Genomic DNA, 25,280 nt, shown 5'->3' on the forward strand with positions numbered 1-25,280 from the left:
CTTGTCTTATTCCTTGGGAAGGAAAGAAAAAGAAATGACTAAGTAAAAGCTAAAAATGGGTTGAATGAACAATTAGCAAAGCAAGAATTTCATTTGCTTTTAAAATCCATTTCTCATCTATTTCCTGTTTCATTATGTTAGCTAGATTCACAACTTGTAAGCAAATGCCTTTTTCCCAGTTCTCTTTTCATTGATAACTTTTTTTTTTTTACCATTTTAAACACCATTTATCTTCTTTCTGAATTTTTTTTATTTCTTCATCTGTTTGAAAATGAGAAGCAACAATTTAGATTCAAGAGATAGAGCTTCCTCTCCTTCCATACTTTTTACCCCAAATATGTTTTGCTGTGCTGATTTCAGGGAAGTTAAACAGCAGCTTCCTTGGTTTATATCCAACTTAATGATGTCTTTTGTCACTTTGCCTATACTGCCTTGTATTGTTAGTTATCTTTTTATCATATATGTCATCTTTTCCCAATTCCATTCTAAGCCTCGAGGGCAGGGATATTTCTTCATATTTTCACATATCTCTAGTTTTTCTAGTCATTGATACCCAGCCACCAATACATTATGTGTGAGCACATGTGGAACATATATATACACACACATACTACACACAGAGACAGAGACAAAGAGAGAGAAAGAGAGAGAGAAAGAAAAAGAGGAAGAGGAAGAGGAGGAGAGAGAGAGAAAGAGAAAGAAAAAGAGAAAGAGAGAGAGAGAGAGAAAGAGAACGAGAAAGAGAGAGAAAGAGAGAAAGAGAGAGAGAGAAAGAGAACGAGAAAGAGAATGAGAAAGAGAGAAAAAGAGAGAGAGAGAATAATGTCTCATTCTCTACTTCACCTACTAGTAAGTGAGGAAACTCAAAAATTGTTGACTTGCAAACCAAGACAGCTGGGTTATGATTTCAGTCACACTAACTTCAGGAACTTTTGGCAATTTACTTTTCTTTCTCAGCTTCAGTTTATTCATCCTGTAGCAAAAGGTACTTGTGCTATCCAATCTATAGTGATCACTCCCAACTTGAAAATGCCATGCTTCTTTGTCTACCCTGTCATCTCCTTCTAAAGTCCTTCTTTGAGAGTAGGTCCCTCAAAATATTTAACTTCCTAAATGAGAAAACAATAGCTGAGAGCCATGGGCCTGAATTCCCCTAAACCCTAGTGCTCACTTACATACCAAACCAATTCCTCTTTCAATTTCCGTTAAATCTCTCTATTCATATTATTTCATTGGGATCAGTCTCTGTTGAAAAATCTAGTTTAAGCTGCCTAGCAGTCTTAAAGAGGAAGATCTATTAATTTAATCATTTATATGAATCATGTCTAAATGATCTCAGCAGAGAAAATGTGTTAGCCATTTAAATCCCATCATTACATATTATATAATAATTACTGCTAATTCTAGTTTGGATGGGTCACAATTTTGCTTTACATACCTAATGCATTCAGTATGGTGACCTCACCAAATTTAGTCTTTTTTCTTCAGCCTTTGGGTTTCTGTTCCCTTATTTGATTGTGGACTTAATAGCCACCGTCAGGACTGAGCATTGGAGAGAACTTGTGTTCCAGTTTGTCCCCATAATTAGTATTCATTTTGTGAGCTCCAAGTTCACCCTCAGAACAGGATTCAGCCTAATGTTAATCACTGCGGTGTCTCGCTGCCTTTGACTCTGATCTGTCAGCACAGCACTGCTTGTCCCATACCTAATTTTTTGCCCTTACCAGCCAACTAGCACCTCGACATCACACTGTGTCAGAATTAGAAACTTTTGACAGATCTGTAATCATCTAGTTCTCATCAGCTCTACGCATGTTAGTCACTTCATCTCCACATTCTAACAGTTAATATGCCTTAATTTCTCTCACTTTGTGAATATTTAATTCCTCCCTTTTCAACATCATTTTTAGGTTGTGTGAATCATTTTCAAAGCCTCTGCTATTCTCCCTCCACTATCATCTGCATATTTTATGAAATGGCACAGTTGAATCTCTGAGGGCTCTGGATAAAAATGAAGCTGGCAGCCTGCTCATTAGTTGTTTACCTGGAGCTGTGTGAATCCCCGATAATGGTGAGTTCCCATTTGGATTTGAATTAGGCTCCTCTAACAAATAACAATCGGAACCTTTCCCAAACACATGAGCGTCTCTGAATGCTCCCTCCTCTCTGCATCTTCAGGTGGATTCTAGAAGGTGTATCTTGGATAGCATAGAGCAACCCCTCTAAGGAAATTTAGCACTGAGATCTGTGACTCTTTAACTTATTTAAAGAGAATTTAACCTCCCAAAGAATTCAGCTCTCCCCAGCAGGACCTATTCTGATGGGACAGGTGCTTAACCTTGTTGAGTTTCAGAGGTGTGAAGATATCTATAACTTTTGAGGTACCTCATGAAAAAACAATCACACATCAGAAAATCAAAGAAGGTTATAGCAAGAAGAAATCTTAACAATCATTCAGTCTCAGCCCTTGATAAGGACGCTTCAAAATGAGGGAGTTGGACTAGATAGTCTCTGAGATCTCTTTTTGTCCTAATTCTGTAAGCATATGAAACCAGGGTCCACAGAATCAGCAATAATAACTTTTGTCCCTGGGGCAAGAGACATGTATCAAGCATTCCTCCAATTTAACTGAAACATATAGAAAGTACCAGCAGAAAGGTGGGAATACACAAGGCCTTTGCTAGGAAGACTCGTTATTTTTGCCACCTAGTTTTAATCACTTAATGGGTGCAACCTCTGTCAGACTGAGACTTGTTGAACACCTTAGTTTAAAAAGGCCTAGGTTTCCCACTGCATTTAGGGCCATCTCCAGTCATCTTGCCAGATGGCTCTGTAGGATAAAGTGAAGCAGGTAAACTTGAATAGCCCTCCCTCACTTAAATCCAGTTCATTAGCATAACATAGCATCATGTTCCTGATGTCATGGTCCTCTTTGAGAATGAAGGATAAACAACAACCTCTGTGAGAATGAAGGATAAACAACAACCTCTGTGAGTAAAGTTAGCCCACAAAATTGAAATTGGTCAGTTGAAAGACTCCTTCCTTCCTTCCTTCCTTCCTTCCTTCCTTCCTTCCTTCCTTCCTTCCTTCCTTCCTTCCTTCCTTCCTTCCTTCCTTCCTTCCTTCCTTTCCCCTTTCTCCATATTTCCCTCCTCTCTTTTCCTCTCTCTGACCACATAGAGTATCATATTTTTACCTACAGATGCTCTTAAGAGTATTTTTCTCTTTTGCATTTCTGAATCCTCCCAAAACACCTTGAGGTTTACTGCCTAGTTTTCTTTCTTAAGGATCATGCCCAATCTGATTTAAATTGGCTACCAATAAGTCCTAGGCCAAACCCCATTTGGACATTGTTTAGGAAGATTCAGAGTGTGTGGGGGAGAAACAGGGCCTGAATAGGAAAGAGATCACCTGAGGTATAGTTGTCAAGGCAGGGAAAGAAGAAAGCATAGGTCATCTGATAGTTTCTTATTTTAACTTTAATTTTTCTTTCTAATCAAGATTTAAGACCAGTTGTTTCTACTGTGATGAAGAATATAAGTATTCTCTGTAGTTTCTAAAATTTGATTGCCTGGGGCAAAACAACAACCCTGTCCTAGTTATGACTTTGACCATAAATGACCTGCCCAGGGTCACAAAGCTAAATAAAGCTAAGACTAGCTAATGCTAGGGATGTGATTTTCTCTTTTATAAAGAGGTGCCAGATAAGTAAACTATGTAGAAATGTATAGTTTGCCAACGCAGAAAGATTGACAACTTCGCTGTACATTGTAATATTAGAGAGTTACCTTTGAGCATTGAGAAAATAAGAGACTAGTCCACAGTCACACATCAGTATGTGACTAGGCTTGTACCCAGGGCTTTTTGACTCTGAGAGTCTATGAACATATTTCTTTGCACTTAAAGAGAGAGGGATATTATCAGTATCTATTTATATCTATCTTACTGCAGAATATTTAATGTAGCAAGCCTCCAAATTTCAATAGTACGGCTACGCTCTCCCTTGACCAAGATTCTAATTTCTTTATGACTTAAAAGACAGTCTTGGTGACTTGCTATAGTTGAGGAAAAAAGGAAAAAATAAACAACAAACAGGTAGTCAACTTGGTAGCAAAGTCTTCATGCCAAACTAGGTTGATCCTTGAAAACAGATGTACAATTCATTTTCAAGTCCAAGCTTGAAGCTTTGCTAGCTTTTCCCAGTAGAAACTTCCATTATATGGTTATTTATTGGACTAGTCTTTCAATAATTAAGGTGTCACCTCCATGCCAAGAGGAAGCACTCTAGAAATAATTTGCTGGAAAGATTTTGTTAGACAAAATACAAAAATAGCTATTTGAACAAAAAATGTCCATGTAGCCTCAGAATGGTTCCAGATTATAAACTAGTACACTTAATGATACCATTAAATCAAAAGGAAACCAAAGATTCCACATAGAAGGTAAAAAAAAATAATCTTATTTACGTCTAGGAATCAGTAAATCCTCTAACACCTTCATGAGTTCAACAAACCTATACTTTTAAAACAAAGTGAATCCCTTTGTAATATCTGTTTCCTAAAGATTTCCTTCTGCTGAAAATGTCTTATCCTATAGTCACTGGAGCTTTTATCCTTGGGCAAATACAATATAATAGTAATACCTTGGATTTACATAGAGCCTTTCTTCTGAGGAGTTCAAAGGTATTACATGGAATTTAATGAAATGGTATTTGATTTTAGGAATACCTCATACCTTAGAAAGCTAAATGTTTCTTCTGTTGAAAACAGCCTCATACAAAATTCTATGGGTTTCCCTGAAGAAACAAAATAAGTAAATTGAGTATAATGTCAATATGATACTCCATTTACAATCACAACATGTTAGAGCCAGAAGGAGTATTAAGGATCATCTGCCCTGCTTTTTCATTTTTATAAATGCAGCCCAAAAGAATGAAATGATTTTCTTAATGTCTTAGTTAAAGGCGGAAGAAAACCCTGTTCTAATTCTTAACCCAACACTATTCTCATTGACCTGTATTATCATGGGAATGGATCTTCCATGAAAATGGTTTTTTTTAATTGTATTTTTCTCTTCTCAGTTGGACATGAATCAACTTAAGGCCTGAATTAAAAGAAAAAACACATTTTTGGAATAATATAAAATATCAATTGCAGTAAGAGATTGATTTCAATATTGTAAGGACTCATGATTTTATCTAAGGTGATACTTCATCTTGTGGTGATCACAAACCTATTATGTCTTCATGGATAGATTTCATTAGTTGCTCTAACCAAAAAAACTTATCATCAGGTATCAAAAGTTTTATTAGTAAGCAAATTGATGACGGGCAATCAAGTGGCACAGTATATAGAGAGACAGACTTGAAGTCAAGAAGACTCATATTCCTGAGTTTGAATCTAGCTTACTAGCTGTGTGATGCTGGACAAGTCACTTAACCCTGTTTGCCTTGGTTTGCTCATCTTTAAAATATACTGAAGAAGGAAATGGCAAATGATTCTAGTATCTTTGCCAAGAAAACCACACATGGGGTCAAAAAGAGTAAGACCCAACAGAAAGTGACTGAACAATAAGAACAAAGCTTCTCCTGCTTGGCAAGAGTAGTCTTCAAACAACAGACACAGAGTTTTTTCTAGGGTTGCATTTAGACAGTAGAAACAGCATAACCATGTTCACTTCTATATCAGGTGTGAGACATCTCAGGAAGAATTTGAGGAAGATAACTATGCACTGATTCATCATATCAAAGGCTACTAGTATTCCTAGATTTGAAGATTGTTAGAGCTAAAAGGAATCTTATAGGTTTAGTTAATCCACTTCACTTTACAGGGTGAGGAAGTGGAGATCTATAGAGAAGTACCTTGCTCAAAGTCACACAGCAGGGTGAATCCAAATCTCCTGAGCCTTTGTCCCATGTAGTTGCACCCAGTTCATTGTGAATCCTTTCTATGTGACTTCATCACTTTTCCACTTTGAGCCTTAGTTTATCTTCATAAGTAGGACAACAGTCTCTTCTTTCTCATTGATGGAACCAATGAATAAAATATAAATATTCTTTAAAAGACATTCTGATTTGAAAAAAAGTTCTAATTCACGATTCATTAGAGAAATGCAGATTAAGACAAGTCGTAGGTATCACTTCAAATCTCTCAGACTAATTTAGATATCAGGAAAAGATAATGATGAATATTGGAGGGGATGTAGAAATGTTGAGAGACTAGTGCATTTTTGATGGAGTTGTAAACTGATACAACCATTCTGAAGAGCAATTTGAAACTGTACCCAAAGGGCTATCAAACTACGTATGCCCTTTGATCCAGCGTGTCGTTACTGGGTCTATGTCTGAAAGAGATCATAAAAGAAAGAAAAAAATGTACAAAAATATTTGTAGAAGTTCTTTTCGTGACAAGAAATTGGAAATTGAGTGGATGCCCACCCATCAATTGGGGAATGGATGAATAAGTTATGGTATATGGATATAATGGAATATTATTGTTCTGTAAGAAATGATGAGCAGGCTGATTTCAGAAAAGCCTGGAAAGATTTACATGAACCGATGCTGAGTAAAGTGAGCAGAACCAAGAGAACATTGTACAGAGTAACAACAAGATTATGTGATGGTCATTTATGATACACTTAGTTCTCAGCAATATAGTGATTTAAGGTAATTCCAATAGACTTTGGAGGGAAAATGTCATCAGCATCCAAAGAGAGAATTATGGAGACTAAATGTGGATTGAAGGATAGCATTTCCCCTTTTTTTCCCCTTTATTGTTGCTTTTTTCCTTTTTGGTCCGATTTTTCATACACATGACAAATATGCAAATGTGTATAAAAGGATAGTACATGTATAACCTACATCAGAATGCTTGCTATCTTGGAGAAGGGGGAGGTAAAGAAGGAAAGAAGAAAAAAGTTGGAACATAAAATCTTACAGAAATGAGTGTTGAATACTGTCTTTACATGTATTTGAAAAAGTAAAAGGTACTGAGTGCCAAAAAAGGACATTCTGAGTCTATTTTATTTTTGAAATGCCCAGTCTTATAAATAAAACAAAATTCTTCATATATTCTGTTGTCTTTTTAGTTTTGAATACATCAATTGACAGGACTTTTAGGCCTTCATGTGAATGACTGCTCAATAATCTAATTGATTTTACTGTCTGAATGATTCTTTCTTAAGTCTGTTGCATTATACATGGACTCTCTTGACTGTTTAAAGTCTGTGAAAAAAGTATCAAGTCTCTCCCCAACTTTAGTCAATTAGACAAGCTATTGTTTCTTATTAAGATATCATATACTGTGGAATAACAACAATTACAATGGGGAGAGACCCCCTTGGGTCATACTATTTTTTGGTAAACTCAGGAAAAATTCTGTTTTACATTATGCTGTATAGTTTTATGTAGTTTATGTAGTTTTATATTGATTTAAAAATCCTAACAACCATCAATATTAATCATATCCATATCCTACATCACCTCCATGACTCCATTTTCTATTTTGTATTCCTGATTTTCATAACTTTCCAATGAATGAAAGACCTTTTTTTTTGGTGTATGCAGGGATTTCTGGCTTATTTACAAAGATCAACTCAGTTGGCAGTGTTCCTGCTCTTTTCATGTAATACATTGATAACACTGGAAGGAACTCAATTTGGAATCAGAAGATCAGATTAAGGATGCTAGTTCCTTTACCTACCATAACCATGAACAAATCATTAATCTCTCTGAACTTTAGTTTCCTTGTTTATAAAATGAGGACAATAATAATGAGGTCTTCAATTCATAGGATAACTATAAGGAAAAAACTGTCAATCTGAAAACACTATAAAATGAATACTTACTAATACTTTCAAATGGACAATTACATTGGACCTTTTTATTAAGTCTAATTTTATTTCCTTCCCTCATACCATAAGGATATAATATAAGAAGTCACTATTTCCTTCAATCGTTATAGGGACTTCTACTTAAAACCAGGCACTCCTATATCATGGAATAGAGAAAAATGAATGACAAAGTGTGCCCTATAAAGTGAAAACGACTGTCTGGAAATATTCAAAATCATTCAGTAGATCTAATATTTTTGAAGACCAATAATATAAAAGTGTGACTCTAAAAGAGAAAATCTTGGGCTTCTAAGCACTGAGTTAGAATAAGTTTATTGGATCAGTGGATTTCTGTTTTTGCCATAATCTCAGAAAAAAAAATGATCAGGAAGGTCCTGAAACAGTAAATGGGAATGCCCTATGGCAAGACTCTTATCACACAGAATGTTGATCTTCTAGACAGACACATTGGAGATCTATTAATTTTAAAGGGTCACAAATTGTCTATGGATGCAATGGTTAATGCCTAGGATATTCAAAGGCAGACCTAGGATACTGGAAAAAATCTTTGGAGATTTTTCTGGAATTTTCTTGGAAGATAGCTTGATACTCAGAATGACTAGAATTTGTTAGAAACCTGAAGAATAGGAGAATATGCAGAATTGGGATTGCAGCAGTTGGGGGAAGGAATCCCACTTAATTGGGAATTTTTTAGACTAAAAGAAGAATCTTAGCAATTTTCTCGTATCAATATCTCCATGACTACCATTTACCTTATTTATCTCATTGCTGCTGTGGCAATAGGAATTTCATTTCCTGCTACTGCTTGATGAGGTCGGGGACTTGGTAGAAATCTCCTTGTTGTTGTTATTGTTCAGTAAGTTTCATCATGTCTGACTCTTACTGACTCCATTTTGGGGTTTTCTCGGCAAAGATACAGGAGAGGTTCACCATTTCCTTCTCTGGTCCATTTTTACAAAAGAGAGGTTGAGTTTATCTTAAATGACTTGCCAAGGGCCATATAATGGTAAGTTCCCAAGGCCAGATTTGAACTTATGAAGAAGAGTATTCTTGGTTCTAAGTCTAGTAGTCTCTCTATCGTGCCAACAAGCTACTCAGATTCTCCTAGGAATACTCAAAACATGAAAAATCCTTGGAAGAAAAGTGACAGTCTCTAGGAGTTTTGTTGGGCTCCTCAGGTTTTTCTGAGCTCCCTTTCATCACTGCTATATATCCAACTACATTATAACTATAAGGAACAGAAAAGCAATAAGATGTTAATTTCCATGTCCCCTCACCCAACATTCCTCACCCCGTGGATCATTTCAATGTCCTAGAGTGGTAGCAAAAGTGCAATTTTGGGGAATAGTGGGATGGACTGAAATTAGCTAATGGACAAATCCAAAGGGCCTACAAGAATATGGGCTTTAGATCACTTTTTCTTGGTTGACATATTGATGAGATGGTCCCTATACTTTACACAAAACTAGTAAAAGAACAACTGTCTGGGGCTTGTAGCTGGACATGCACCATAACCATAAATAAAGTTAAAGGCAAGTGTAAAGTTGAAGCTATAGGAAGATTATAAAAACTCTAATAGTCTTTTATCTACTTACATCTCATCTGCAGCCACATCTTCAGAGCAAATTTTATTGCCATGGCATTTCTCTCTCCTCCTCATCCTCTTCCTCCAGTTATTTGGGACTTTCCCACTGGGTAAAGGAATATTTTGTTTATTTATTTATTTAATTTTATTTTAAATAACTTTTTATTGACAGAACCCATGCCAGGGTAATTTTTTACAACATTCTCCCTTGCACTCATTTCTGTTCCGATTTTTCCCCTCCCCTCCCTTTACCCCCTCCCCCAGATGGCAAGCAGTCCTTTACATGTTAAATATGTCACAGTATATCCTAGATACAATATATGTTTGCAGAACCGAACAGTTCTCTTGTTGCACAGGGAGAATTGGATTCAGAAAGTAAAAATAACCCGGGAAGAAAAACAAAAATGCAAGCAGTTCACATTCATTTCCCAGTGTTCTTTCTTTGGTATAGCTGCTTCTGACCATCATTGATCAATTGAAACTGAGTTAGCTCTCTTTGTCGAAGAAATCCACTTCCATCAGAATACATCCTCAAACAGTATCATTGTTGAGGTATATAATGATCTCCTGGTTCTGCTCTTTTCACTTAGCATCAGTTCATGTAAGGCTCGCCAGTCCTCTCTGTATTCATCCTGCTGGTCATTCCTTACAGAACAATAATATTCCATAACATTCATATACCAAAATTTACCCAGCCATTCTCCAATTGATGGGCAGCCATTCATTTTCCAGCTTCTAACCACTACAAACAGGGCTGCCACAAACATTTTGGCACATACAGGACCCTTTCCCTTCTTTAGTATCTCTTTGGGGTATAAGCCCCATAGAAACAGTGCTGGATCATGGGTGAAGGAATATTTAAGAAAGAGAACACCTCTGCAGACTCTGTTAAATGTACAAAAATGCATAAAAAGAAGGAAAAAGCGACTGACTGAAAGGCAGATGGATTGAAGTTCTTCTAACAGCTTTGATCTACTCAAATCAGCAAGAATGGTAGAAAAAGGAAATAATAAAAAGCCAAAGAATCCTCCAGTATTGGAGAATAAGAATAAATGTCAGAAAAATCGAGATGGAGTTAGTCAGGCCTGTGCTGAAACATAGTGCTCTTTGGAAACATGGAGTGGAGGAACTAAAATGTTGAGCTAATTAATTGGAGATGGCAAGAGAAAACATTGGACATACTGAGGATTTGGCCCATGGCAACCCACTAGTTGCAAGGTGGATTTCACCCACACTATATTATCCAATAGTTCTAATAAAAATTATCTGTGGGAGCTAATCAGATCATTCTCTTGGCCTCATCCCTTTCATATCAAGGGTGTTCCAGTTTGGCTCCCCATAGTAAGTAGACCTAGAGAGCTGACATTTTGTGTTTATTTGAAATGATAAATTTAATCATGAGTGAAATGTTAGGGAATGACAGTGCTGGCCACAGTAAGGTCATTTCATGTATCAGCCAAACATAATACAGGTTTTCCCCTTAATTGTGTTGCCAACCCTTGCCACAGGAGGACCTGGGCACTTGCAAATGGGGAACCGAATCTGTCTATGTGATAATTAAACCATGGCTCTCGGTATAGACTGCCAAATCTACCATATGGTAGTTTTATGACCTAGACTGCTGTTATCTCTGGAGAAAGCTAACATCATAATCTCATTTTAGTTGTTATCTGTGATCAGCACTCTTATTTCTATAGGGCAAAATGCAAGAGCAGGAACTGGGCTCAGTTATCTAAAGCCTCACAATCTTATCCACCTCTTTGCATTAATAACATGAGTGGAAAAGTCATTATTGACACTGAAAAAGCCACGGATCTCAGACCTGGTAACCTGTAGGTTATCTGATACAAACAGATAAAATCCCAAAGAATAATCCTTAGCTGAGTATTTTTTGGATGCCTTAGAGAATAATAGAGTTCTTAATCTAACATGAAATTGCAAATGGGAAATAGCAGACCTTATAGAAATACCTACATGTGATAGCTTTTATCTTTCTCTTTCTGGGTGAGCACAAGATTTTAGCACAGCTTCTTTCTTGGAGGCAGCTTGAAGGTATAATGGACAAATATTGGAGCTGTAATCAAAAAGATGAGAGTTCAAATCTAGCCTCAGACATTTTAGCTGGGTAGGTCGCTTAAATTCTCTCTGGTACAGTTTCCTCATCTGTAAAATGGGGGTCATTATAGCACCTACATCCCAGCGTTATTAGGATGAAATGAGATAAAGTATGTATAACTGTCTGTAAACTTTAGCTCTAAGTGCTAACCTATCATCATCCTCATCATGGCTCCCCCGCCCTAAGGTCAAGAGATTTCATTGGACCCAAAATTATTGTAAATCTAGGGATTTTTCTCAAGGTTGCCAGAAGAAACTGAAAATGATGTGATGTAGCATCTCCCCTGGCTTCTTTGTTACACATCAGGTGGGCTTGTTTCCCCCCAAGAGAAATTGACTTCACAAGACACGTATTCCTTTGAGCAAGGCTGTATCAGTCAGTACTTCAGGACTCTATTGACAACAGCTGAAGCAGGTGGCAAAGTTTCCATCTGGCTGATAACAAACAAGGAGGTGCATTGCAGGGTGGTACAGGAGCCTCAACTGTCTTTGTGGCTGTAGGTTCACCCCAGGCAGCTGTTCTAAGGCAGGGAAGAAGGAAAATGGAGTTGGAGTGAATGTGTTTGTTGGAGAAGAGAGAACCAGCAGCTGGCATCCCAGCTTTTCTCATTCTTGATCTTCATCCTGTTTATCAGTTACAGGATGATCCTTATCAAGAAATCACAGTGCTCTGTTTTTACAGAAATATTCTGGTTATATGAATTAGATAATGTAGTCTGTGATACATCATCCTCTGACATCCCTTGGTATTTTGAAAACTGATGAGATTGCCGATTCTTGGCTTCCTACTTTGTATGCAAATGATGAATTATAGATGGGAAATAAGAAAAAGAGGTCTTCCTTGGTTGTGGGATTGAAGCTGAGTGGATTAGTGAAAGAGGCCTGGTACCCTTGGACTATTTATTGCGACATTGCTTAGAAAAATTCCAACCCAAAAGGCTTCAAATCACCGGGGACATTGTTAGCCTTCTGCAGGAATTATTAAAATGTACAGAAATGTATGAGCATCACTTTATAATAATTAATCAGGGTCTGTTGATTAATAAAGCTCATTTTTTAGTCTCGATGATTCAGAGTATTATCCAAAGGACAGTGTCCTTGTCATTTTGATTAAGAAACCAGGCTCTGCAGGGGAAGAAGTACAGGAACAGTCGCACTTCTTCCTCTCCTTCTAAAATAAATATTGAATGAGAATATTAACTCGTTAACCTTGACAACAATTTGTAATTTTCATAAGGGGGGGAAAACTCGCATATTCAGCAAATAAATTGCTGCAGGGATTTCAAGAGAACAAATTGGAGGGAATGAAGAATGCTACCATATGAATTCTGTCATTTTTATGGGCTGGGGTGATTAATTTGTTTGTTTAGGTTCCTCAATTAAGACCACAAATACGAGGGTAAGGCATGGGGAGCAAGTTAACCGTTCCAGGCGAGTGGAAGGTAAACTCTGGGTGACAATGTAAGGTCATTGGGGGAAGTGAGTGTGCCCTCCCCCTACTCTGAATGTAAGATTGGAAGTAGTGTCTCATCTTTGGCTGCTGAAATGGTACTCTTAGGCTATTAATAGTTTAAAGCTTGTTTTAACAGATAACCTCTTTTGCTGGGTAACTACATAGGAGAATCATTAGATGGAATTAACAGTCCCAGTCACAGGTTTTACAAGGTTATCTAATGATTTTGAACTCAATTTCACTAGGAATTCAGACAAAATAAATAACCCATGAACTATTTTCTTCACTGAATAGTGGGCATCGTGTATAGGGAAGGGGGAAAAAATCAAAGGTAGAATTATTTCTTACTTCTGTGCCAAAGACATATTTCTTCCCCTTCTGTGACCTTTCATGTTTCTGTTCTGAAATTCTCATTTGTTCAGACATTTGCAATTGCGTATACATTAAACCATAGTTTTCTCCCAGATAGTCCTACCTAAAACTTATGGCAGAGAGACCCAGGAAGAAATGTGCTGTTTTTTGAAACATGTCAGAAGTTTGCTCTCTGTCCTTGCCTACAACAAACACTATCCTCTGTAGGGGAGTGAAGATTTAATATGATTATTTTTAATTTTATTTTAACATTGACTTTTTTGAAGGAGACAGATGAATTAGTATCTCTATGGTACAGGGAGAGGAAAATTAAATGAAATGTGTTTCATACATTACAAGTGACTGCTCAGTGCTGAGAGAACAACAGATCCAGAAAACCAGCCTTCAAAATGGGGAAGTCTGGTATGCAGGCTTCCCATAGTCTCACAGAAATAAAATATTCCTACAGTCCTGAGTTAGTAGTGGAACTAAGACCAACCTTTTGAGTAGTCAGCTAATCCCATAGCTTTAGGGAAAGAGAACTCTTCTGTGATACCTCTTTCCCTTTCCATCCCTGTATCTCCCATACTTCAGTCTTGGGTCTTTTACAGTACCCAAAATGTAATTTATTATTCTTAACCCATAATTCTGAATTGGGTTTAAATAGTGTACATCATGAAGTTTCTATTAAGATACAATTGAAGACAGTTGTAATCTTCTATATAAATTCATTGTCAGTCCTGAGTAGAGGAGGAATACACAATGCATGTATACACACATACATACAAGGACACGTGTGCATATATGTGTGTATACTACATGTGTAGACATGTGTGTATTTGGATATGTATGTGTGTATGTCTAAGTGTGTTTAGATATAATCTTTGCATCTTTTGAAGGAATCAGTACAATGCTATGTGTTGCAGGACCTGGAAAACAAAATGCTCCATTCTGAAGGTCAATGGATAGTTTAGGCACATATGTGTAATACCTTTCTCTTTGCTTTTATATCCATTCACACTTTTCCTAAATTAAGTACAACAGTTCCATTTGGGGACCTTGACCAGGGTAGGATAGGGTTAAAACCAGCATTTATATTACTGTTTTATGTTGACAGATTCTTAACTCCTATTGTCCTATACTATCTTGAAAGTCAAAGGGAGGTAGAAATAGGGATAGATCAGCCCTAATTCCAGTTACATAATCCTTTACTCCAAACAAATTGATATCTTCATTGTTTCCAGGTCTCAAGTACTTCAATTCTTTCCTAAATTTCCTGAGCTTTAATTTTTAGAATGTTCCTGGACCATACAAAGATATGGGCCTTATTTGGAATGATCACAGGTCAGTCAATCTGTTGACAAGAATTTATTAATTCTTGGATCACTATGGATCAAGTACTTTACTAAGTATTGGAAATAATACAAAGAAAGGCAAAGTCCTAAAGTCTTTACTCCGATCAATGCCTCAATGTGGTATAGGGGTGACCCTGATTTTTGTGAGGGGCTATAACAGCAGAGTATAATTTTTTAGGTCCTAAGAAGCTAGAAAACCTTAGAGTACAAATTTGGTAGCAGATTTGGTTTACTATCTGAACATTTTGATAGCTAAGTGTAAAGATTTCATTATGATATGGAGTACCCAATAGATTTTTGTTTGTTCATTTTGTGTTCAGCCAAAGCAACTCATGAAACCAATTATTAAGGCATTTTTAAAGGGATCACTTGATATGATCTGATCCCATTGATATGCCCTCTATTAAATTCTTTTCTGATACTTCATTGTATTGTGAAGATGATCCTGAGTTCCTGAAGGCTTTGATATTGGACCGCAAAATGACTGGTTCTAGCATACTGAAAAAGCTTCACTTCACAGATGGTCCTAACAACAGATCATGTCAACTTTCTGAAAACCAGCATAACCAAGTAGAGAGAGGCTTATCACTCATTGGATGACTGTACAATGACATAATTTTTTGCTAAAGCAAACCATGAAACAGAGAAACAGACACAGCCAAACCCAGAAATCTTCCTTATACTGAGGCACAAGTTCAGAAATCGGGGAAACTTAGTTAATGGAGAGCCCTGATTGTTACCTGCTCTTAATTGTAATTTATATATGTGTGTATATTTACTATAGAAAGGTATTCAAAATTTCCAAACTCTTATCTGAATTACAAACAGCCAAGTTTTGGACATGGTGCAATTTTCTAACCTTGTGATAACCAATTAGGGAGTGTCTGACTCAACAAGTCCAAGAACAAAGAGTTTGGATTCTTGGGTTTTTGTTGAAATTTAAAGAATTCCACAGATCAATGGAATCTGCAACTTTTATGTGTAGCTGTGCAATAGCTTATTAAAATGAGACAACAGGGAAAACGCTCCGAGAGGCAGTCATTCATTTATGGCGGGTTACGCCAAGCAATACCAGTGTTGGTGTCTGGTAAGCTCAAAGTGCTAATAGCAAGATTCTTTCCCTGCAATCCTATTACTGGTGGCCCTGGAATATAATCAGGTAGTACCTGCAGGATAAGTCAAAAGATTAAATTAAGTTGGGATTTGAATCCCCACTAAACATAGAATCAAACAAAGATTAGATTTCTGGACCCTAGTCTCTAAATGGCTTTCAAGGGCTTCTTTTAAACAACAACAACAAAAAATATATTATTATTTCCTTTGACCACTGGCACAATAAAGAAAAATATAGGAGCAGAGAGAGGCAAGCAGAGAGAGGCAAGCAGAGGGTCTGCAACAATGTGGAGTCCAGTGTGGGACAAATCTATTGTTTCTTCCCTAGACACCTGCCCACCTCGCTGGAGTCTGTTCACCCCCTAACTCTAGGGGTTGTCTCTTGACGACAGCCGGTAGTTAGGGCCCATTTTCAAATTCACACTCCAGGTTATAGAAGAGCTCCATGTGGGTCTTTCATGGAGATCGAAAATCTGACAGATCCAATTCATCCACTCCCAGCATCCTGCCAATCACATCTAGACCCACTGTTCCTTCCCTGACCTTTTAGCATCTGAAGTGACATTAACACAAGGACCCTGTTGGTAGAAGAATATCTGCTGAGTGGGAATTCTTAAAAGACTGTTATTTGGGAGCCAACATAGGAAGGCCAAAAGAATTTCAGGGGTGAGGGAGGGAAGTTTTATTTTTTTCCTGAGAATTGTTCTAGGGTTTTTGTGTATGAGTGTTTGGGGGAGGGAAAAAAAAAACTCATTTGTCCCTTACCAGTGGAAAAATGTTGTCCACTATTTTCTTAGGTCTTTGCATATCTGAATTTAACAAACTACCATTTCATGCAGAAATCAAACAAACATAATATATATTAATAGAAGCCTTAGGTGTATCATAGGTACTAAAAATGTTTTGCACATATTTAATTTCCCCCCAATTTTCTACATTTCCCTTTTTCCCCTTTTGACTTCAGAATCTATGATAATTTTACATCTTTAAAATAATCATGATGAACAACTGATTGAAGAACAAAGGGCTCTAACAGTGGCTTCCCCATAGGGATACTGCAAGAGAATGACAGAGACATTAATGATGTCACCTTTACAAGAAGAGTTGTCATGTGGGAGTGGGGGGCGGGAGAGGAGCAATAAAAAGAGACTGAACAGTATAATATTATCATGTAACAAATTGGAATACCAGTAGTGTTAAATGCTGGCCATCACATAGGAGATTGTGCCAATTTTCTGTTGCCTAATTCTTGAACATATATCCTAGAGGTATTAGCTTACAGCATCTGGATTGTCCTTTGGCACTGTCCAAATTCCAAAAATACAAGACAAGAAAGACATTATTAGATGGAAATTTGTCTGAAAAAGATCTGGGAACATTAGTGGATCACAAGCTCACTATGCATCAACAAGGTGATAGGACAATCCAAAAAAAAAAGCTAATATGATCTTGAGCTTTGTTAAAGATGGAATAGCTTCTAGGAATAAGAAAAGTTCCACTGCATTCTGTCCTGGTCAGACTATACTTACCAAGTTATAATTAATTTGCAGCAATACAGTTTACAAAGTGTATTGATTAGCTGGGTAACATTCATATGTCAGCAAGGTAAAAGATCTTAAATTCATGCCAGATGGGTATTAGTTAAAGGAACTAGGGATATTTAAACTGGAGAAGAGAGCCCTCAGGGATCTGAAACATTGTCATATAGAACTTCTTTTACACTTCAGGTAAATATAGGAACAAATATAATCTTTAAAAAAACTTTCTGAAAATTTGTTGTTATTTGTCAGTCATTTCTATTATATTCATGTCTGTAATTCCATTTGGAATTTTCTTGGCAAAGCTCCTGGAGTGGTTTGCCAATTCCTTCTTCAGATTATTTTACAAATGGGGAGACTGAGGCAAATAGTGGTTAAGTGATATGCCCAGGGTCACTCAGCTAGTATCTGAAGCCTAACTCATGAAGAGAAGTCTTCTTGAATCAAGTCCAAATGCTCTATCCACTGGCTACCTAGCTGCCTCTTGACAATTAGAACTATCCAAAAATGGAATGAGCTATTTTGGAAGCAAGGGGAGAACAATTCTTCATTCAGATTTTTAAAAGAAAGGCTGAAAAACCAATTTGTTCAATCCATTCTAGAGACGGTGCTTTGGGGAAGGGAAGATTGGGTTAGACTTGGCTGCTGAAAGAATCCCCCTTGCAACTTTAAAATTCCATGATTTCTTAAAGCTGTATTATTAGTTAGTCATTTTCAGTCACCTACAACTTTCATGACCCCATTTGGGGTTTTCTTGGCAAAGATGCTGGAGAAAGAAGCCATTTCCTTCTCTAGCTCATTTTACGAATGAGAAAACTGAGACAAAAAAGTTAAATGACTTGCTCAGGGTCACCCAGCTAAAAAGTGTCTGAGGCATTCAAAATCACCCCAGAAAATGGGAAGCAGGCAAAACACCAATTGTACCTTGATGGGATAAAGGTAATATTCATTATTGGTTTAAAAAAAAGTGTCTGAGGCCAGATTTGAACTCAGAAAGATGAATCTGCACTATGAAGTCTGCTAGCTGAGATGTTAAAGCTTGGTTGCCAACTTAAATAATTAAATACTTTGATACTTTCTCCTGAGGTACAGATGATCCTAGATTCTTAAAGAATATTGTAGTAGAGTACAGATTTTGGCAGATTCTTCAGATTTTCTAGTAGATCTCTGATCTCAGCAATTTATTTTTTATATTTTATTATAGATTTTTATTTACAAAACATATGCATGGGTAATTTTTCAACAAGGACCCTTACAAAACCTTTTGTTCCAAATTTTCCCCTCCTTCCCTCCACCCTCTCCCTATATGGCAGGTAGTCCAAAACATGTTAAATATGTTAAAATATGTTAAATCCAATATATACATATCTAGTTATACAATTATTTTGCTGCACAAAAAAAAAATCAGATCTAGAAGGAAAAAAATGCAAGCAAACAATAACAGAAAGAATGAAAATGCTATGTTGTGGTCCCCACTTAGTTCCCATAGTTATCTTTCTGGCTGTAGATGCCTCTCTTTATTACTGAACAATTGGAACTGGTTTGAATCATCTCATTGTTGAAGAGTGGTCTCAGCAAGTTAAACATCCCCTCCAACAGAGTGGATCGTCACCCAGTCCTGTGCACTACTCATCCATGAGCTCATAGGAGCTTGTCATAGTCAGTCCACCCATAGTGTTAGAAGTCTAATACATCTTCTCTTGACATTTTATAGATACTAGTGAAGTACATCTCATCATTCTCCTTGGATATATAACCAGTCTTCTTTTTCTTTTATATATTTCCTTGATGAAATCTAGAGATGGCTTGGTGACACAGTGGATACACTGGACACAGAAGCAGATCTGAGTTCCCATACGATTCAGATTTCACACACATAGTTATGTGTGATTCTGGACAAGTCATTTAATTAAACTCTCTGTGCCTCAGTTTCCCCATTTATAAAGTATGGATAATAACACCTCCTTCCAGGATTATTATGAAGATAAAATTAAATTAAATATGTATAACATTTTGTAAATTGTAAACTACATAAATGTTATTTATTTTTCTTTAACTCTTGTTCTTCAAAGTTTCTCATTAGTTATCTTTTGCCTCCTGCTCACATCCACCAAAGACTTCTCCATTGTTCTCTATGTGGTAATTATTTCCAGCTTTTCAGAGATTATAATAGGAAATGAGAATATTGTTGTTTTAACATATAGAGATTTGATCTGTGATTTCATTGTTACTGGGAAACACCTGATAAGGAAACTTCTTCTAATTGTGCAGGTCAGTAACTTCTCTTCATCTTACAGTCTTTGAGAGTTACCTATAAGAATTGAGAGCTTGCATGACTTGCTGAGGGTCACACAAGTAGTATATGTCTGATATGGGACTTGTATCTGGGTCTACCATGACTTTAAGACTGACTTTCTGTCCACTTACCTACTCTGCCTCTCTATAAGAATATATTGTTCATAAAAAGTTAGGTTATTATTTCTGAAAAAAGTCAGGAGGTCATTAACAGCGTCTTGTAATTTCTTGAAGACAAACCATCCACTTTTCTCCTTTTTAATCCTGAGCCTAACTTGTTGACCATATATACTGTCTGTCCCATATTTGGCTGCTAATGGATAGACTCTGTTATGTCCTAACAAACTGAAAAGATTTAAAGTAGTAGGCCCAATGACAGACCATATGTTTGCTGTTTAAGGATCAACCAAGCAAGCACAGAGAGGCTGATCACCAGAAGGTCAGCCATTAGGAGATGGATTTTCTTGGCCACAACAATCTTGAAGATCTCATTCTAAAGCACAGAGGGGCTGCAAGCTGTATTAGGGGAGGGATCACCGGCACTCATGAAATCTCAAGGCTTTTAAAGAAATGAGGATGTAAGAAAAAAAGAAGATGATATGTGTGCATTTGAGTCATAGAAATAAAAAATCAGATATGTTTGAGTTTCCTCAAGAAAATGTGGAAAGCATAGCTTTCCAATCCTAGCACTATCTGCCTTCGTTGCTTTATTCCTATAAATGTTTCACTGTAGCATCCTTACCACAGATCTGAAAAAATGTTACTGCCAAGAACACCCATGGTGTTGGGTATGTTCCAAGAGCAGATGAAGAAGGACTGTGAAGATAAGAACAAAATATCAAGTTAGAGCTGAAACACACACACACACACACACACACACACACACACACACACACACACACACACACACACACCAATGTGTGTGTATATGTTGATTAGTATGAAACTAACATTATTTCACAGAGACACTATGTGTTGTAAAATTATGGTTTGAAAAAAATGGACTGTTTCTCCCCACCCCCATGCTCAAGTTTTTTTGTTTTACAAATAAAATGAATTTAGGGGAGAATTTTTTTTTCACTGGGGGAGGAAAAGGAATGAGAGGAGGGTAGGATTTTAATATAACAACTATGAAAATATTTAAATTTTCTCGAGGCAAAACCAAATAATTCATAATAGGACAGAATCTGGCATTTGTCAATCCCTGAAAAGACTTAGTTTCACTTAAACATTCTAGTTGGAAATCTTAGCTAGAGTTTTCTGTGGGTCATTTTTCAATGCTAAAGTTTTTGTATGTGAAAACAGGCAACCTTATATAAATGGTCTATGTGCAAAATGCAGAAGTCTTTCAATGGAGTAAATTCAGAAAGGGCACAAGTTTGTAGTCAGAGGAGTATCCTAAGGGGAAACCTAAAATAGAAAGTTGAAGAAGAAAAAAAATTAGTTTGCAATATTTTATTAAACGAATGCCACCATCACTGAGAGACCAGACAGCAGGTGTCCAGGTCAAGGCAGCAGAATTCTATATATGAAACAACAAAGAAAACCTTCAGATGAAAAACATTTTGTAAGCTATGGGAGTAGGTTACTATTGTTACTGAATACTTCTGAATATCCCAAAGAACCAAGGTGATTTTTAACCAAAACAAATTCATAGGATAATCTTAGATTGAATAACCACAACTTTATATCACTTGGGATACCCATGGTATTTATTTTATCTTTAGCTGCATTAATCTACAGCTATCATCCCATTTTTAGTACAAAGCTGAAGCTATCACTTTCCCAATGGTAGGTTTGGGAATGAGTTAGATGAAATCAACAAATGTTTACTGGGTATCTTCTGTGGGCATGGTACTATAAATTTGTATTACATGATAAAAATTATATAGAAATTCTGTTGTGCTAACATCCATGCATTTTTCCTTTTTTTGCATTAGCAAAAAATAGTAAATAATAGATTTGGGAATATGTGGGCTAAATCCTGCCTTTGACACTGGCTTCATGACTATGAACACAACACCTTAATCTTTCATTGCCTCAGTTTGCTCATCTGTAATATGGAGATAATAACATCAGTAGGATTCACAGCAAAAGGCCATTTTAAGGATAAATGACACATAGTATACAAGTCACTTTGCAAATATTAAAGGCTAATATAAATGGCAGTTATCACTATTTCTATAATCTATAGAATTTTCTTACTTTTGACCATGTATTCTTTTATCTGTAGTTTACATCCATTAAGGATTAGGTTTCACATAAACAATATTCTTCCTTAGTCTCTTTTTTTGTCAGTTAGAGGTCAAAAAGTCTGGGAAATATGGCCAACTTATTTTACATTTAAATCTGACACAGATCTACTGAGTTTCAGAATGCAATGTTGATCTAGTACTACTTGCCTTATTATAAAACATCAAACCATTGATTTAATTCTTTAACTTCCTGATAGATGACTTATGATTCTGGTTATCCAATGAGTTAGGTGAGTGTTTGCACTTTTATCCATCAGTCTTTCTATACCTGCCATAATTGACTTAAAGAATGAAAGATATGAATATAAGTGTGTTCTATATTACCTAAATAATCAATAAGCATTTATTGTATTCAAACTATAGTCTCTACCATATGTGTGGGGCTGTAGAAGATATAAAATGGATTCAAAAGATGGAATTTGCTTTTGAAGATCTTTCCATTAGAATGAAATCCAACAATTAAATTAAATAAATATTGATTAAGTTACTTACTGTGCAAGACACTCTTCTAGGTGTTAGGGATAGACAGTGAACATAGATTCGATTTTACTGTATAAGAGACAATAATAATACACACAAAATAATAGTGATGTTTTATATAATAAAATGATACCTTATATAAGTTAGAATTATAGGAATTTAATTTCCAGAAGAGATCAAATACTTGTGTTTAGAACTATTCCTAACCTGGCCCTAATACACTTTTCAGACATTATTTTTCCAGTTATGTTTTCTGATTTAATCAACATGGGCTTCTCTCTGTTTTTCACACATATAACAGGCTATTTCTTGTCTTTTCTTAGTCTTCCCCCATTCTTGCAATGCATTTCCTCCTATCCTCTCCTTCATAGAATGCCTTTTTTCCTTCAAGAGACAGCTTCAGCACCACCCTTTCCATGAGGTATTTTTCCCTATTCCTGAATTTCTCCCTAGTGACCTCTTTCTCAGCCTACCTTTATTCAGAGATATGCTGGAGACTGTTCAGTTAGTATATTTTCAGTGTAAGCATTTATACCTGAGGAAGAAGCAAACAATACAAATCCAGGTTTGCTTTATTGTTTTGTTGATTATTTAGACTTAAGAAATTGACATAGAAAGTGTTAATAATTCATATTAAACTTACTTTAAAAGTATGTTGAAGGAACTTTTTTTCTCCAGAAAGATGGCCATTAAACATTTACCAGCATACCACTAATTTTAATTAACTACTTTGTATTTATTCTTAAATTTACGCTATATGCACTCACATACACATTGAGATTTTGCCCTTTAGAAGATCACCTTTCTGTGAAGAGAGATTTCTTCTTTCTGTGTTTTTGTATTTCTAGTGCCTAACAGGGTGCCTAGTATATTCCAGTCCTTTAACGAATGTTAGCATTCATTGGTTGTATGATTGTATAATTTTTTTAAAAGGACTGTCTTGAAGATGGCACATCACAAATAATATTATTTGCCTTCTGGCCATAAAGCATCTAATTTGACTTGATATTCTAATAGTGAGCAGGGGTCTTCTCTATTCTATGCATATTTTGTTAATCCTATTTAAAAAGTAATGGTTAAGGGGAAAATCTGGGGCCTGGGGAAAATTTTCCACCTGCTGATGAGAATTTGTCAATATAAAACTGAAGCTGTTTTCACACTGCTCTAATCTGCTGCATTACCTAGATTAAACATATAGACTTCATACCTGAATAGCTGCATTTATAAAGATAGATAATGCTATTTCACTGACATATCAAAATTCACCTTTTCTTCCATAAATGACCATTTTGACTCCCTTTCCACATATTAGTTAGTTTCTATTGTTCAGAATCCCTGCCATTTGCTCAATATTACCTTCACTTTGAACCCATTTCTCAGAAATACCTAATAACTTGATAATGTTGACTCTGAAGTTAAACTCATGTCTTATGTGTATCTAAAAACGATGATTTAAAGAGATTTTATAGATATATGGTTTCCCCATAGTAATCCTATAGACAAGCTTAGCTCCTTTATTGATTGCTCCTTAAAGTAACAGAGAGGGGAATTGTAATAATCTTTGTTTCAGAAAGCTTAAGATGAGATGTCTAAGATTATCACTTCATACAAATTGTATATGATGATCTAAGTTAGGGACTGAGTAAGACATTAAACATTTAATTTCATTGGTACAGGAAACCCTCAGTGAGGGAACTCCTTTAACCAATGCAGGTTGACACCTTCTTTGCAAGTGAGAGTATTAACAAAATGTTTAGAACACTGAGAAGTTAAGTGACTTCTTGGTGTCACCCAGCTAGTATGTATATCTTAATATTTAAAAAAAGTTTTATAAGCAGGAGTTCAGGTGGTTCCTTGATTTCCTTGATTTTTCATTTTTTTACCACTTAAAATATCTCTCCAAATAAGTATAAAATATTCTATTGTTGTGATAGATTGTGATGACCAATTGTATATATATATAAATTGTCAATCTAAAAATATTTTTAAAAATCCTTGAGACTTTTTTATATCACTTTGAGAGGCCTTTGACTCATCTTTTGATGAACTGAAAGAAAGAGCTGCCATCATTTAAACAAACCATCATGTTGTGAACAGAAGGGTCAACACAAGCATGATCTGGTAAATTGTTGCTCACTATCTGGTATTAGATTGTTGGTGAACATATATTTCATTCTAAAGGCAATGTAGCTGACAGATTTTTTTTAATCTAGCAGCCCCAAAATGATTTGGCAGGCCAAATTTCCCCCAGGCTTTTCTATACTCTATTTACTATGTTTATAACTGTGGTGCCTCTGATGACCAAGGGCATCATTAGCCTCAATAAGCATAGTACCAACATGGGGAGTCATCTTAAGTTTTCCACAGTCTGATTTCTCTTAGGCCCATGACTTGTAGGGATGTGCTAATTTATGTGGCTTCATTAAAGCCCTGCATCTGGCAATTACTGCCCTGTCTTAAGCTATCTCCCTGTGAGAACACAGAAAGGACCAGTGACCACCATTCAATTACCAAGTCCCACTTTCCTTCCTCAACTTCTAGGCCAAACTTCAGACTAACATGCTCCACTAAAAATCAGTTTATCAGCCTGTTTGCACCTTCATTTGGCTTCCCAAGTGTACTCCTATACCTTTTGGGAAGGAAGAAAGTAAAGGAAGAGAGAAGCCATGCAGGTGCTAGCTCAGAAGGAGCAACTGATTTGTAGCAGACACCACCTACCTTCCTCGAAAATTAAAACAGCTCACTGACAAAGTGGCAATTGGTCAGGACATCAGGAGGGCTAAAATAAACAAAAAAAATTAATTTCAAACTGTGAAACTCAGCCAGCATGAGCTAATAGTCTCACACTAAACCTGCAGTACTCACCTCCTGATAGACTTAAGGAAGCCC

The sequence above is a fragment of the Antechinus flavipes genome, chromosome 2, assembly GCF_016432865.1.
Source record: "Antechinus flavipes isolate AdamAnt ecotype Samford, QLD, Australia chromosome 2, AdamAnt_v2, whole genome shotgun sequence".
NCBI lineage: Eukaryota > Metazoa > Chordata > Mammalia > Dasyuromorphia > Dasyuridae > Antechinus > Antechinus flavipes.